General features: G+C 50.9%; 1 protein-coding gene across 3 annotated transcripts in view; it reads right to left on the bottom strand.

Moving 5' to 3' along the window:
• Positions 1–9275, bottom strand: part of BCL9 (BCL9 transcription coactivator) — a 94621-nt gene extending 85346 nt beyond the window's left edge. For all 3 annotated transcript variants that reach the window (XM_036443023.2, XM_036443024.2, XM_045582957.1), the window contains exon 1: positions 8973–9275. The gene's annotated coding sequence lies outside the window, so the exon portion shown is untranslated. The remainder of the gene's footprint in view (positions 1–8972) is intronic.
• Positions 9276–12062: the final 2787 nt, after the last annotated feature.

Genomic DNA, 12062 nt, shown 5'->3' with positions numbered 1-12062 from the left:
GCTTTCTGGAGGGAACGCCGGGGAGTCCGTTCTTTGCAACCAGCGGGCCCTTTTCCAGGAGGCTCAGCACGTAAAGCCGTTCGTAGGAGAGGCAGATGGGCTTTACTGCCCATCTCTGCTCGGAGGTTGCAGGTTCCCGGAGCGGGGGAGTTTCTGACTCTGCGGATTGCCCCGGCGTCCTCACAGGTGCCTACCTGTCCCAGCTCCCGGGAGAGAAGAATCTGCTCCTCAGCGGCAGCCTCAACGTCAAGAACAGCGTCCCCAGCTCATTTACCACCTGTGGCTCTCTGACATAGAAAATAAACTCATAGGCGGGGAACCACGAGGTCTAAGAATGGAAAACACGACACATACACTTGCAGGGTGGAAAAGTTGGACCTAAGAAAAACGAGGATTCAGGGATACACAAATGCTTAGTGATGAGCTGGTACTTTATACCTTGCAAAGGGGGAGAAGAGTGAATCTTCTATTGTAAAAAAAAAAAAAAAAAAAAAAAAAAAATTCTTTTTTCCTGATGTGGCACATAGGTTATATAATTTAAGATGAACTGTTATTCTTTTTGTATTCTGTTCAATTTATTAACAAGCCACATTTCCGTGTGAACTGTTGAGGCATTCAGCAACACTTGTTGATCTGTCCCGCCCTGTGACAGGCCGGCCTTGGGGTACAGAACGGGAGACAGTCCCGGCCGCTGAGGGGGGACAGCCCAGCGCGGGACGGAGGCGCTCAGGACAGGATAAGAAGGCACCCAGGGCGGGCCCTGCGGGGGGCAGTGGAGCGGGGAACAGGGGGTTGAGTCTGAACAGCATTCCAGAAAACATGACCAGGAACAGTCTTGAAGGAGCACTGGGGTTTGGCTGGGAAAAGCCGAGGCAGAAAGATGTTCCCGGGAGAGGTGGCTACTGGGCACTGGCTCAGGAGCGAAAATCCTGCCTTCCTTAGACTGCTGTCGCCTTAACCACCGCAGGGTGTCACAGGTCCTATTCAATAATTCACCGACCCAGGCATCCTTACAACAAGTATGCTTGACCCACATTAAAAAAGTTCCCTGTCCACAGACGCTTAGCAATTCCCTTCTCAGACATACACTAACTACACAAGCACCCAGGGTAATAGAAAACCCAGTATGCCTAGTATTAGGCAAAAGAAATAAATAAATAAAAATAAAAAAGCTACCTCAGGTTCACAAGTTTCTGATCTGGCTTTGCTTCTTTCAGCCACGTTAATTGTGAGTTTATGCATTTGTTTTTCAAGAAAAGTATGAGTGGCCAGACGGTGTTGCTCAGTGGTTGGGCATCGACCTACAAGCTAGGAGGTCATGGTTTGATTCCCGGTCAGGGCACATGCGGGGTGGCAGGCTTAATCCCCAGTGTGGGGCGTGCAGGAGGCAGCCGATCAATGGTTCTCTCTCATCATTGATGTTTCTATCTCTCTCTCCCTCTCCTTCCTCTCAGAAATCAATAAAAATATTTTTTAAATGAAAGAAAGAAAAAGTGATTATATTTTTTTATGGAAATTACTAAAGCTCTCCAAAGTTCTAGATTAGAGGCATTTTGAATCTTTAAGTAAAGACCATACTCGAGCCCTGGCTGTTGGGACTCGGTTGGTTGGTATCACCCAGTGTGCCGAAAGGTTGCTGGTTCTATTCTAGGTCAGGGCTCATGCGGGGGTGCAGGCTCCATCCCCGTGGGGGCATGCAGGAGGCAGCCATCAATGTTCCACTCTCACATCAATGTCTCCCTCACACTCCCTTCCTCTCCCTCAAAATCAATAAAAAATATTTTAAAAAGTACTTCTGATAGTTACTTAGATCACTAGAAATTAGATTGGTAATAATTAATGTATAGAATATGTTTTTCTCTTTCCCTATAGTTTAGCATTGTCAATAACCAAACACGTCACATATTTCTACAGAGTATATTTTTACATTCTAAAAAGTTTGCTGAAATACCACTTCCCAAACCTATTTCCCATCTTTATAGTTAATAACACATTCCTCTTACATATCTACTTCTTAGGATTGTTATGAAGTAAGCAAGATATCCAACGTTAGGAATTTTAAGCAAGCAAGAATAAAGGAACAAAATAAGTCAAAAAAATTATTATATATGGTCTTCAAAATTCTCTTTTCCAATTAAAAAATAATTATGTCTTATATACATTTTTTTTTCCAGATAGAATTAAGACCAGTTCAAAGAGTCACTAATTTATTAATCGTCAAAGCAGTCCTGAGCTGGCCTCCCTTGCCATAATAGATTCTTAAACACGGTAAAAAGAACTTATTCTTAGGATCTAAATATTGCATTAAGAGCCACCACATGGAATTTAAAAAATACATATATTTTAAAAGGTTTGGCCAATCACAGAAAACATGATTAAGGAAAGCATCCTTCACTTTCTACCCTTTGGGTCCCACTCGTGGCCAGGATTCAGAAGCAGCTTATTACTTACATCCTAAAGGTATATGTAATAGATCTATCATCCTATCAGCAAGTCTTCACCGATATTCCTCAGGAGTGGCATATCATAAAGACTGTCACAGGCTCTGTCATCCACGAAAGCACAGTGTGAAACACACGGCATATATCATCAACATTACAGTTGCTTAGACTGGTCCCTTGCAACCTCAAAACAATATTAGTTTGTAAGCGTAATACACCAAGAGCAGCAAGGTGTATGAAAAAATCAGTGAGATGGTGAAGCTGAGCACGCACCCAGTGCCCAAACACTTTAAGTTCATAGTATTGCCCAGGAAGACACGCATGCACAACAGCTTCTTCTTTTGAAAATGGTTTCCAGTCTCCTTGCATGGGAGCCTGCATGCGGACCGGCACATTTTCTATAAATCCATAAATTAAAATCTCACTTCTTCCTATGGCACTTTTCATGTCTAAGTATCAACACAGTTTGGATGTTTAGGAATGAATCCCATATATCCACAAAACTTACAATATTTGTGGCTTGGTAACTATGGTTCTTTAATGGGGTCTTGTATAAGGTAACCGAAAGGCCAGATGCATGGGCGATCCTATTCACAGAATCAGAAAACACTGAGTAACAGCCAATGGGAAACTTAGAGAGGATTGAGTTCAAGCCCTTCATTCTGAAAGAGTCCAGAAAAGTAGAGTGTGAAGTCTGTGTCAGAGACTGGCAAGCCCAAACCAGAAACGGGTCCAATGGACTCTGTAAAAAAGATAATTATTAAATGAGAATTGGGGCCCAGACCACTTGGCTCAGTAGGTGAACGTCAGCCTAGGAACCAGGCAGTCACATTTCAATTTCCGGTCAAGGGCACATGCCCAAGTTGCTGGCTAGATCTCCAGTGTGTGTATGTGTGGAGGGGGGAAAGGAGGTGGATGCTGGAGGCAGCTGATCAATGATTCTCTCTCATCATCAATGTTTCTATCTATCTAGCTCTCTCCCTTCCTCGCTGAAATCAATAAAAATATATTTTAAAAAATCAGAATTGGGGAAATGTCTCTCTCTCTCTCTCTCTCTCTCTCTCTCTCTCTCTCTCTCTCTCTCTCTCTTTTAACCAACATGCTAAATCTAAGTCTTTAAATAAAGAGGGAAAAGGAAGGCAATTATTTGAAAGCCATGTCGACACAGTACCCATCACCTGAATCTCATGGTGATTGTCTCCCTTCTCTGCCTCTCATCTGCGAAGATTTGGCCTGACGGGAAATGCAGTCAGCTAGCCATCTCGCCTCTTATTTTCTCGTGCGTCCCTGAGTGAGTCACATAACCTTCCTCAAATATAACCCAAGAATAGTCATGCTCCTTCGTCCACAGGGCTATTATAAAAGAGGCCTAAGCAGATATCACTTTAAAGGGCATTGACATGTCCAGGCTTAAAAGAAATAGAGAACATTTCCATTTCACATCTTATGTTCATGTCTCTTGGAGGGAAAACAAAACAAAAACACAACACCACAAATTTTCCTTCCATAGAACTACATGCAGACCCCGGCCCGGCACTCGGGTGGTTAGAGCGTCCTCCTCATACACCAAGGTTGTGGGTTCGATCCCTAGTCAGGGCACGTACCAGATTCAACCAATGAACACATACATCAATGTCTCTCTCTCTCTCAAACCAATAAATAAAAATAGAAACTGAATGCAAATGCAGTATTTGGAACCAAGCACAGAGCGTTGACTTTACCTTCAGTAGGACTAGCACTCTAGACTTTCATTTATACACAGTTCACACTTTGCCCCCTTTAACATCATCACAGTCTTCGTTTCTATTCCCCCAGAGTGAAGGGAGACCTGGGCACTGCTGTCTGGCTCCCCAGCCATGTCCAGTCTTCCCCAACAAATTCTTGTTTTATTCCCTCTGTTTCTTCCCACTCAGATCACCCACTCTTTGGATTACTCTTGCAAGGAGCCCCAGATTCTTCCCACAGGCAGCTCCCCAGTGAGTAACACTTTGGGGGGCAGGTGGCCACAGGTGCCAAATGCAGATGGATAACGTTGACGCTGCAGAGTGGCCAGACACTCCGCTTCCTAAGACGCTGGGAGCACAGAAATTACATTTATTCTCATCATGAGACTTTAAAAAAAAAATCCTCACCCTAGAATATGTTTTTATTGATTCCAGAGAGAGAGCAAGGGGGAGAGGTAGAAAAATAGAACATCAAGCTCAGCCTGTGTGGCTCAGTGGTTGAACATCAGCCCATGAACTATGACAGTGGTCGGCAAACTCATTAGTCAACAGAGCCAAATATCAACAGTGCAATGATTGAAATTTCTTTTGAGAGACACATTGTTTAAAACTTAAACTTCTTCTAGCACCACTTCTTCAAAATAGACTCGCCCAGGCTGTGGCATTTTGTGGAAGAGCCACACTCAAGGGGCCAAAGAGCCGCGTGTGGCTCGTGAGCCGCAGTTTGCCGATCACGGAACTAGGCTACTGGTTTGATTCCCAGACCGGGCACAGGCCCAGGTGGCGGCTCCATCCCTAGTAGAGGAGTCTGGGAGGCAACCGACCAGTGTTTCAATCTCTCATCTCTCGGCCTGGGACCAAACCCTCAACCTTTCTGGTGTATGGGATGATGTCTCCACCAGCTGAGCCACCTGGCTAGGGCTCATCACAAGACTCAATCACACACCCTGTGTGGGATCCCCAGGATAAGTACCAACCCCATGATTTATGTGTGGGTGGGCACGTCACTCTTCCTTTCAAACTGCTAAATTAATTCTTTAAAAAAAAGATGGATTGATAACAATGAATACAACACAGTCAAGTGTTAGAGAAAGACGATGTTGAAAGGGTGATACAAGCATTAACACAAGTCTGCCTCCACGGCAGTGACTGGCACGCCAACCCTACATTCTCCTGCCTTTTATCTCACAAAACCAGTAAGATTTTACTTTTATTTAAAAAAATTTATGAATTTTAATTCTCATCCAAGGACATGCTATTTATTTACTTTAGAAAGAGAAAGGGAGAGGGAGAGAGAGAAAACCATCAATGCAAGAATGAAACGTGGTTTGATTGCCTCCCACATACATGGGAGGCACCCTCAACCCGGGTTTGTGCCCTGACAGGGAATCGAACCTGCGACCCTTTCGTGTATGAAAGATGCTCCAATCAACTGAACCACACTGGCTAGGGCAAAGCCAGTAAGATTTTAATAACTCAGCTAAAAGGACACCCATTAAAGAGGTTTTAATTTTGTCCTTGTTAGGAGTGGGAAAAGCCATTCCATTCCTCCACTGTCTTTGGAATTCCAGGATGACAGTGACAGTGGTGGAGTTTCCTGCAGGTGAGCCTTCAGCTTCAGCTGAAGAGCCATGGACGGAGTGAGGAGCCCCACTGGCCAGGCGTCCCTCCAACCCCTTAGGGTTTAACACACGGAGGTGTCACGTGAGTCACCAGATGAGGACTTCCACAGGCCGGCTCACAACCAGTGTGAAGTTCTTTACTGGTGAGTGTAAAGGGTTAGCAGGTGTTATTTGTGTCTCCGTTGCGCTGTGTAGAGAGAGGGGGGTTTGGGGAGAAGGAGAGGGAACTTTGTAGTGTCTTTGGAAATGCTGGACTGTGTGAGCACCATTGGCTAGGGCAAGAGCTCAGCCACAAGGGGAAAGACAGTGAGCTTACGTTACAAACTTCAGGTCACTTATTTATACAGCTCTGTGCCTGCACTATAATGCCTGCATGCTGTTCCATGTAGGGCATCAATATTATTATCGTTTGTTTAACTATGTGGTTCATATTGATTATCCACCAAGACAGCAAGCTCCCTGAGAACAAAGATACATGGGCCTACCTCCTGCCTATGTCCTCAGTGCCCAGCAAGGTGCCTGCTGCATAGTAAGTGCCCCTAAAATATGAGCTGAGCCTGGCCAGTCTGGTTCAGTGGGTAGAATGTCGGCCTGTGGGTTCGATTCCGGTCAAGGGCAGGTACTTGGTTGCAGCTCCTCCCAGGCCCAGGCCCAGGTCGGAGGCACATGCAGGAAGCAACCAATCGATGTGTTTCTCTCACATCAATATTTCTGTCTTTCCCTCTCTCTTTCATTCTAAAAAAATCAAAGAAAAAAAATACCCTAGGTTGATGATTAATATTAAAAAAATAAATAAGAGTTGCATAAACAAATGAATATAGGAATTAATCCATGAAAATCCATGTGTACTTGCCATGTTTGTGTCATGCATGTGCCATGTGAGGCTGGGTGTGGGTAGCTGGGATCCAGCACAGCAAACAGAACTCCAAAGGGGGGTCTAGCTGTGGCGCCCAAGCGCTGGGTGTGCAAAACCAAGCCTCGGGGCCGGGAACAGGGGAGCTGCCATCGGGACCTCAGGAAACTCTGAGCCCCAGGGCGGGCAGCTTCACCGAGACCCCTCAGGTCATTGCCGATCCGGGAGTCAGTCAGCGTCTTCATTTAAAACTCAATGAGTAGCTGAAACCGGTTTGGCTCAATGGATAGAGCGTTGGCTTGGGGACTGAAAGGTCCAGGGTTCGATTCTGGTCAAGGGCATGTACCTTGGTTGCAGGCACATCCCCAGTAGGGGGTGTGCAAGAGGCAGCTGGTCGATGACTCTCTCTCATCGATGTTTCTAACTCTATCTCTCTCCCTTCCTCTCTGTACAAAATCAATAAAATATATTAAAAAATAAATAAATAAAACTCGATGAGTGACCTTCCTTTTCCCAGCGGTTCCGAAATTTTAACATTTGGGGGAGATACCTAGATCCTCAAAGCTTGCCAGAGACAAACCAAAGTAGAAAACAATTCCGTTTTAAAACACGAAGTTCAATTCTACTGCAAATGAAACGTTCTATGGAGGCGGGAGAGTAGCTTCAGGCCAGACCCAGGCCAAGGAAGACCTCGCTGCATCCTTCCCTGCCCCCAGGGCTGGGTTCCTGGGCCTCTATGCCAGGACCATCCCCGTTCCCACCCCGGCCCTCTGTGCTTCCTTCTCTGCAGATCACAGGGCGGCACCTGATTCCAGGTAGAACGGAGGAGGCATGGCCTCCAGACTTTTGCAGAATTTGGGGGCAAGTAGCAGAGTCACAGAGAACCCAGCATTTGCTACCAAAGGGAAATCCCCCTGAGAATTCAAAGAGAGCTCCAACTGAGGCCCTTGACGCAACCCCTGGGTAAGAGCAGGAGGAAGGGAAGCCACAATCCCAGAAAAGAGGCAGACATCTTTTGCTTTAAAAAAAAAAAATGTTTTTCAAGATGACCACCAGGCACTGATTGTAGCCCTCTCTACTCCCATCTCTCAAGATGCCGCTTCAAACAGCAAAAGGCTTTATCCACAAAACCAGCACCAGTGGGTAAACAGCCTTTGCCTCCTCACCCTCACACACACAGCCAGAGACATTTACTCTCCGACCAGCAGCAATGGTAACGGCGCCTCCTGTAACCTGTAAGAGCCACAGTCAGAACCCTGAAGCCGGGGAGGACTTTACAGATGTGTCTGCCTCAGGCCCGGCCTGGAATAAACGACTGGAGCAGGCGGCGCGTCTTCTCACCCAAGCATCTCACATTGACCTTCTTTTTTAAAACAAAAACCCATACAAGTGAGGAGGGAAGGGGGAAACCCAACCCCTCCCATCCCATTCTCCGAACAAATCGGCCAATAAATCTAACGGAGAGGCACACGAGAGGAGGACAGAAGCCAACAGGTGGAAAGGCTTTTTGTTCCCTGAGAGATGCCCCGGCACTCGATCTGCGCCCCGGTCCCCTGGTCTCGGGGTGTCGATCATGACGGGTTCATGATCAGGGGGTGATGGTCAGGGAATAAGGAGAACCCTTCCTTCGCCTGGCGATGCCGGCGTTTCCAGCTGGAAGGTCCCTCCTGGCCTTTCAGACAGAATGGTCTGTCCCCTTCCGCCGACCCCCAGGAGGTAGACAGCACCCCCAGCCTGGGTTTTACAGATGGGGAAACCGAGGCACGGAGCACCCCTCGGCTTAGAGCGCCCACCCCCGGAGCCCTGCCAGAGCCTGGAAAAGTTTCTGGCTGGTCTGGGGCAGAGTTCTCCGGCTCGCCCTTCCCGCCGGCTCTGCCCGGAGCCTGGGCTCGGGGTGCGGGTTGGGGACCTCCCCGGGCGGAGTGTGGGGAGCCCATGCACACGCATACACACCCCCAGGGCACACGGGCGGGCACGCAAGGCCCCGGCAGCCCCCGCAGCGGCGGGCAGAGCCCGGGGCCCCGCTCCGCCCGGGGACGCGCAGCTCACAGCTCCGGGCGCGCTGGGCCGCCGCGGGCTCGGCTGGGGCGGCTGTGACCCCGGCCCTGCCCTCCTCTCCTCCTTCCCTTTCCCCTCCTCCATCCACCCCTTCTCCCCCACCAGCCCCGGGGCTCAGATCGCGTTCCCGGGGCTGCCCAGGAGCGGGGGCCGCCCAGCCCGGCGCCCGCGGAGCCCGCGGCGCAGGACCGCGCCGGGCGCAGCGCAGGAACGGGACCCGCTCCGCCCGGACCCGCCGCCGCCGCCGCCGCCGGGAGGGACCGCCGGCGCTTACCTTGCTCACGAGGAGAAATCCAGAAGAATCATTGCAGCCACCGAGGGGGAAAGTGAATGGAGACCAAAAAAAAGAGACCCTTTTCCTGCAATCCCAGGCCTCCCGGCACCCAGACACCGGGACAACATCAAAGCAACTTAGGGGGAACCCTTGAGGGGCCTATTGTCTGCGCCGCTCGGATCCGGGCTCCTCCGGCCTCCCCTCTCGCGGCCGCCGCACTTGGTACGGCCCAGGCATTCATGCCAAGGAGCTTTCACACATGGAAGCTTGTCTCCAGCAATTGCTGACAAGCCACAAACAAGACGTTCCCCCTCCCTCCCTCCGCGGCGCCCCCTCCGCCGCCCCCGCCTCCCCCCGCCCCCGCCCCCGCCCCCGCCTCCTTTCTCCTGAATGCAAACCCCAACTCTCCAGTGACAGGCCGCTGGCAGCTCGGCCTGGCTGCGCACGCACCCCGGTCCCCCCTCTCCCCTCACCCCCACAGCGCAGCTCCGCTCAGCTCGGCTCTGCTAGTTGCTGCTGCGCCCGAGGAGTTGGGAGCCGGGGAAGCCGGCGCTGGGTGGGGAGCAGGGAGAGGGAGGCAGAGGCAGAGGAGGGAGAGGGGGAGCGCAGAGCCACCTCCTGGGTCCCGGGAAGATGGCAGGAGAGAGGTGAGCTCTATGGAGAGAAGGCAGCGGCCGCACACGTGTGTTCACACACACACACACACACGCACACGCACACGCGAGAGCACACACACACACACATGCACTCACGCTCTGGGAGGCAGGCTGAGCTCCTCGAGCAGCAGAGAATGAGTCCACAAAGGGAAAAGCCATGCCCTCTCCGCGTGAGGCTGGGCAAGAGGGAGATGGAGCGGGTGGAGCAGTGTTGCGCCCTCAGGTGGGTCTCTCCATCCTGGTGAGGGCACACGTGCCCCCCCTGTGCGGCCCGAGGACCCCGCCTCCCGCCCTCCCCGGGGGACGGAGCGTGGGCCCGGGTTCCTGGCTAAAATCCACCACGAAATGTGTCAACGTGCGAGGGAACTTCACCGTGGGCTCAACTTGTGCCCGGGCTATTTTTTTAAAAGCGGATCTTTACAATGAAAAACAGACAAACAAACAAAACCAGAAACCCTAGAGAGCAGGGGCAGGGGGAGCAGTAACAAGTCGTGTGAACTCGCAGAGCAGGGAAGTGCGATGCGATGCGAAGTTGCTGATTGCCAGGCTGCTGGAATGCGTGCAGGGTGGGCATGGCCTGGAGGGGGAAGGGCGAGGCTGTGAGCTGTCTTCTAGGAATGGGGGGTGGGGGTGAGGAGGTAGAATAATGAGCAAGGCAAGAAGTAAGCAGGAATGTGATTGGTGTGCGGGGAGGAGGGAGGCGGGGGTGAGAGAGAGAGAGAGAGAGAGAGAGAGAGAGAGAGAGAGAGAGAGAGAGAGAGAGAAACCAAAACACTGCACTAAAAGGGAAGGAGAAAAATGGAAGCCCAGAGAGGGAAACACGCGGAGTGAATGGGGTGGCAAAGGAAGGCACAGAACGTGAGCCGAAGGGCGCACAAAGGCTGTGCACGTAGGATGGTGCATGAAGTCAGGAGGCGGACAGAGACCAAGACGCCTGGCAGGATGGTGATGCGACACGCTAGCATGTGCAGGAGCCACAGCCCTGGCGCCGTCTCCTGTGCCCCGGCCAGATGGCCACCCCTCAGGAGCAGGGCCTGCGGAAGCTCAGCGGCGAGGGGGAGCTGAGCCACTCCTGTCTGTAGTTCTGCGTGAAGGAGGCCGGGGATAAATTCCTCCGAATCCTCCGCTGTGCTCGCACACGTCCCCCACTCCTCGGAGGGGCAGTGGGAATGCGTGGCAATTCTTTATATTTAATGCTAACAGCTCGTCACCGCCCAGAGCTCACCGCGTCCAGGACACAGCCTTGTCCCTGCTGCCTTTTTCTCCTTCGTGTGGCTTCTCCTTCGTGGCTGATCCCTGGAGCTGTCTGTTACCATGATCCCCACTCATGATGATGGTGGGGGCGAGAAGGATGATAATAATTACTTTAAAACATATATTTTCATTATTGATTTCAAAGAGGAAGGGAGAGGGAGAGAGAGCTAGAAACATCAATGATGAGAGAGAATCACTGATCATTGGCTGCCTCCTGCACACCCCACGGTGGGGAATGAGCCCCCAAACCGGATATTGAACTGTGACCTTCCGGTTTATAGGTCAACTCTCAACCACTGAGCAATATAACCATTATTCTTGATTAAGTATGTACTTGATTCTCAGATTTTCCCAACAACTATAGCATGAAGTCATTTCTATGAAGACCATCTTCATTTACAGATGGTAAAAAGGAGGCACCGAGAAGTTAAGTAACCGCCTGAGGTCACACAGCAGGCAGCAGAGCAGCTGAAGTCTGACTCAGGTTGATGCGCGCCCAGAGCTCCGGCATTCACTCATCATCACATCATGCCCTCTGACCTGAGCACCCAGCTTCCCCATGGCACCCCACACCCAGTTAGCTAGGAAAGCACAGTTTCCTTCTGGGCCCCAGGGCTGGGCTGGCTCCTCTCACTGCGCCAGGGGACCTTCCGACTCCCCTAACTGGCTGCAGGCTCCCGTCCCCTTTAAGTGGAGGTGACTCACTCCTCACAGTGAGACTCCTCCAGGGACGGCGGTGGCGGTTCGCAGAGAGTGAGGCACTGGATGGCAGGGACCAAGGAGGCTTCCCCTCCTCAAAGTGCAAACCCAAACTCCACCAGGCGGTGATGATGACGATGAAGACAATGCTGACATTTATCAAGCACATACCTATGTTAAACAACCTCATTGGGTATAAAATACTATTGCCCCCACTTTCTAAGGAAGAGGCTGAGGCCCAGAGGCTCAGTGATGTGCAGGGCCCACTCTGCTGGGAAGTGCTGGCCACCTGATGCTGCTGGCCACCCAGGCAGAGGGCTGGCCACTGGGCTGTCCTGCTGAGGGAGCGAGAGCGGTCCAGTCAGCAGAGTGTGAATCTAATGCTCAGTGAGGGCAGAGGGAGAGAGGCGACACCCTGCGGCTTTTACTCGTGTTGTTGAACCACGTGTTCCCCATGAGTAGGAAATGAAGAAGGAAGCGT

This window comes from Pipistrellus kuhlii, unplaced genomic scaffold (genome assembly GCF_014108245.1).
Source record: "Pipistrellus kuhlii isolate mPipKuh1 unplaced genomic scaffold, mPipKuh1.p scaffold_m20_p_18, whole genome shotgun sequence".
Taxonomy (NCBI): Eukaryota; Metazoa; Chordata; class Mammalia; order Chiroptera; family Vespertilionidae; genus Pipistrellus; species Pipistrellus kuhlii.
Note: the sequence above shows the minus strand (reverse complement) of the source record. Positions and strands in the feature narration are given on the sequence as shown.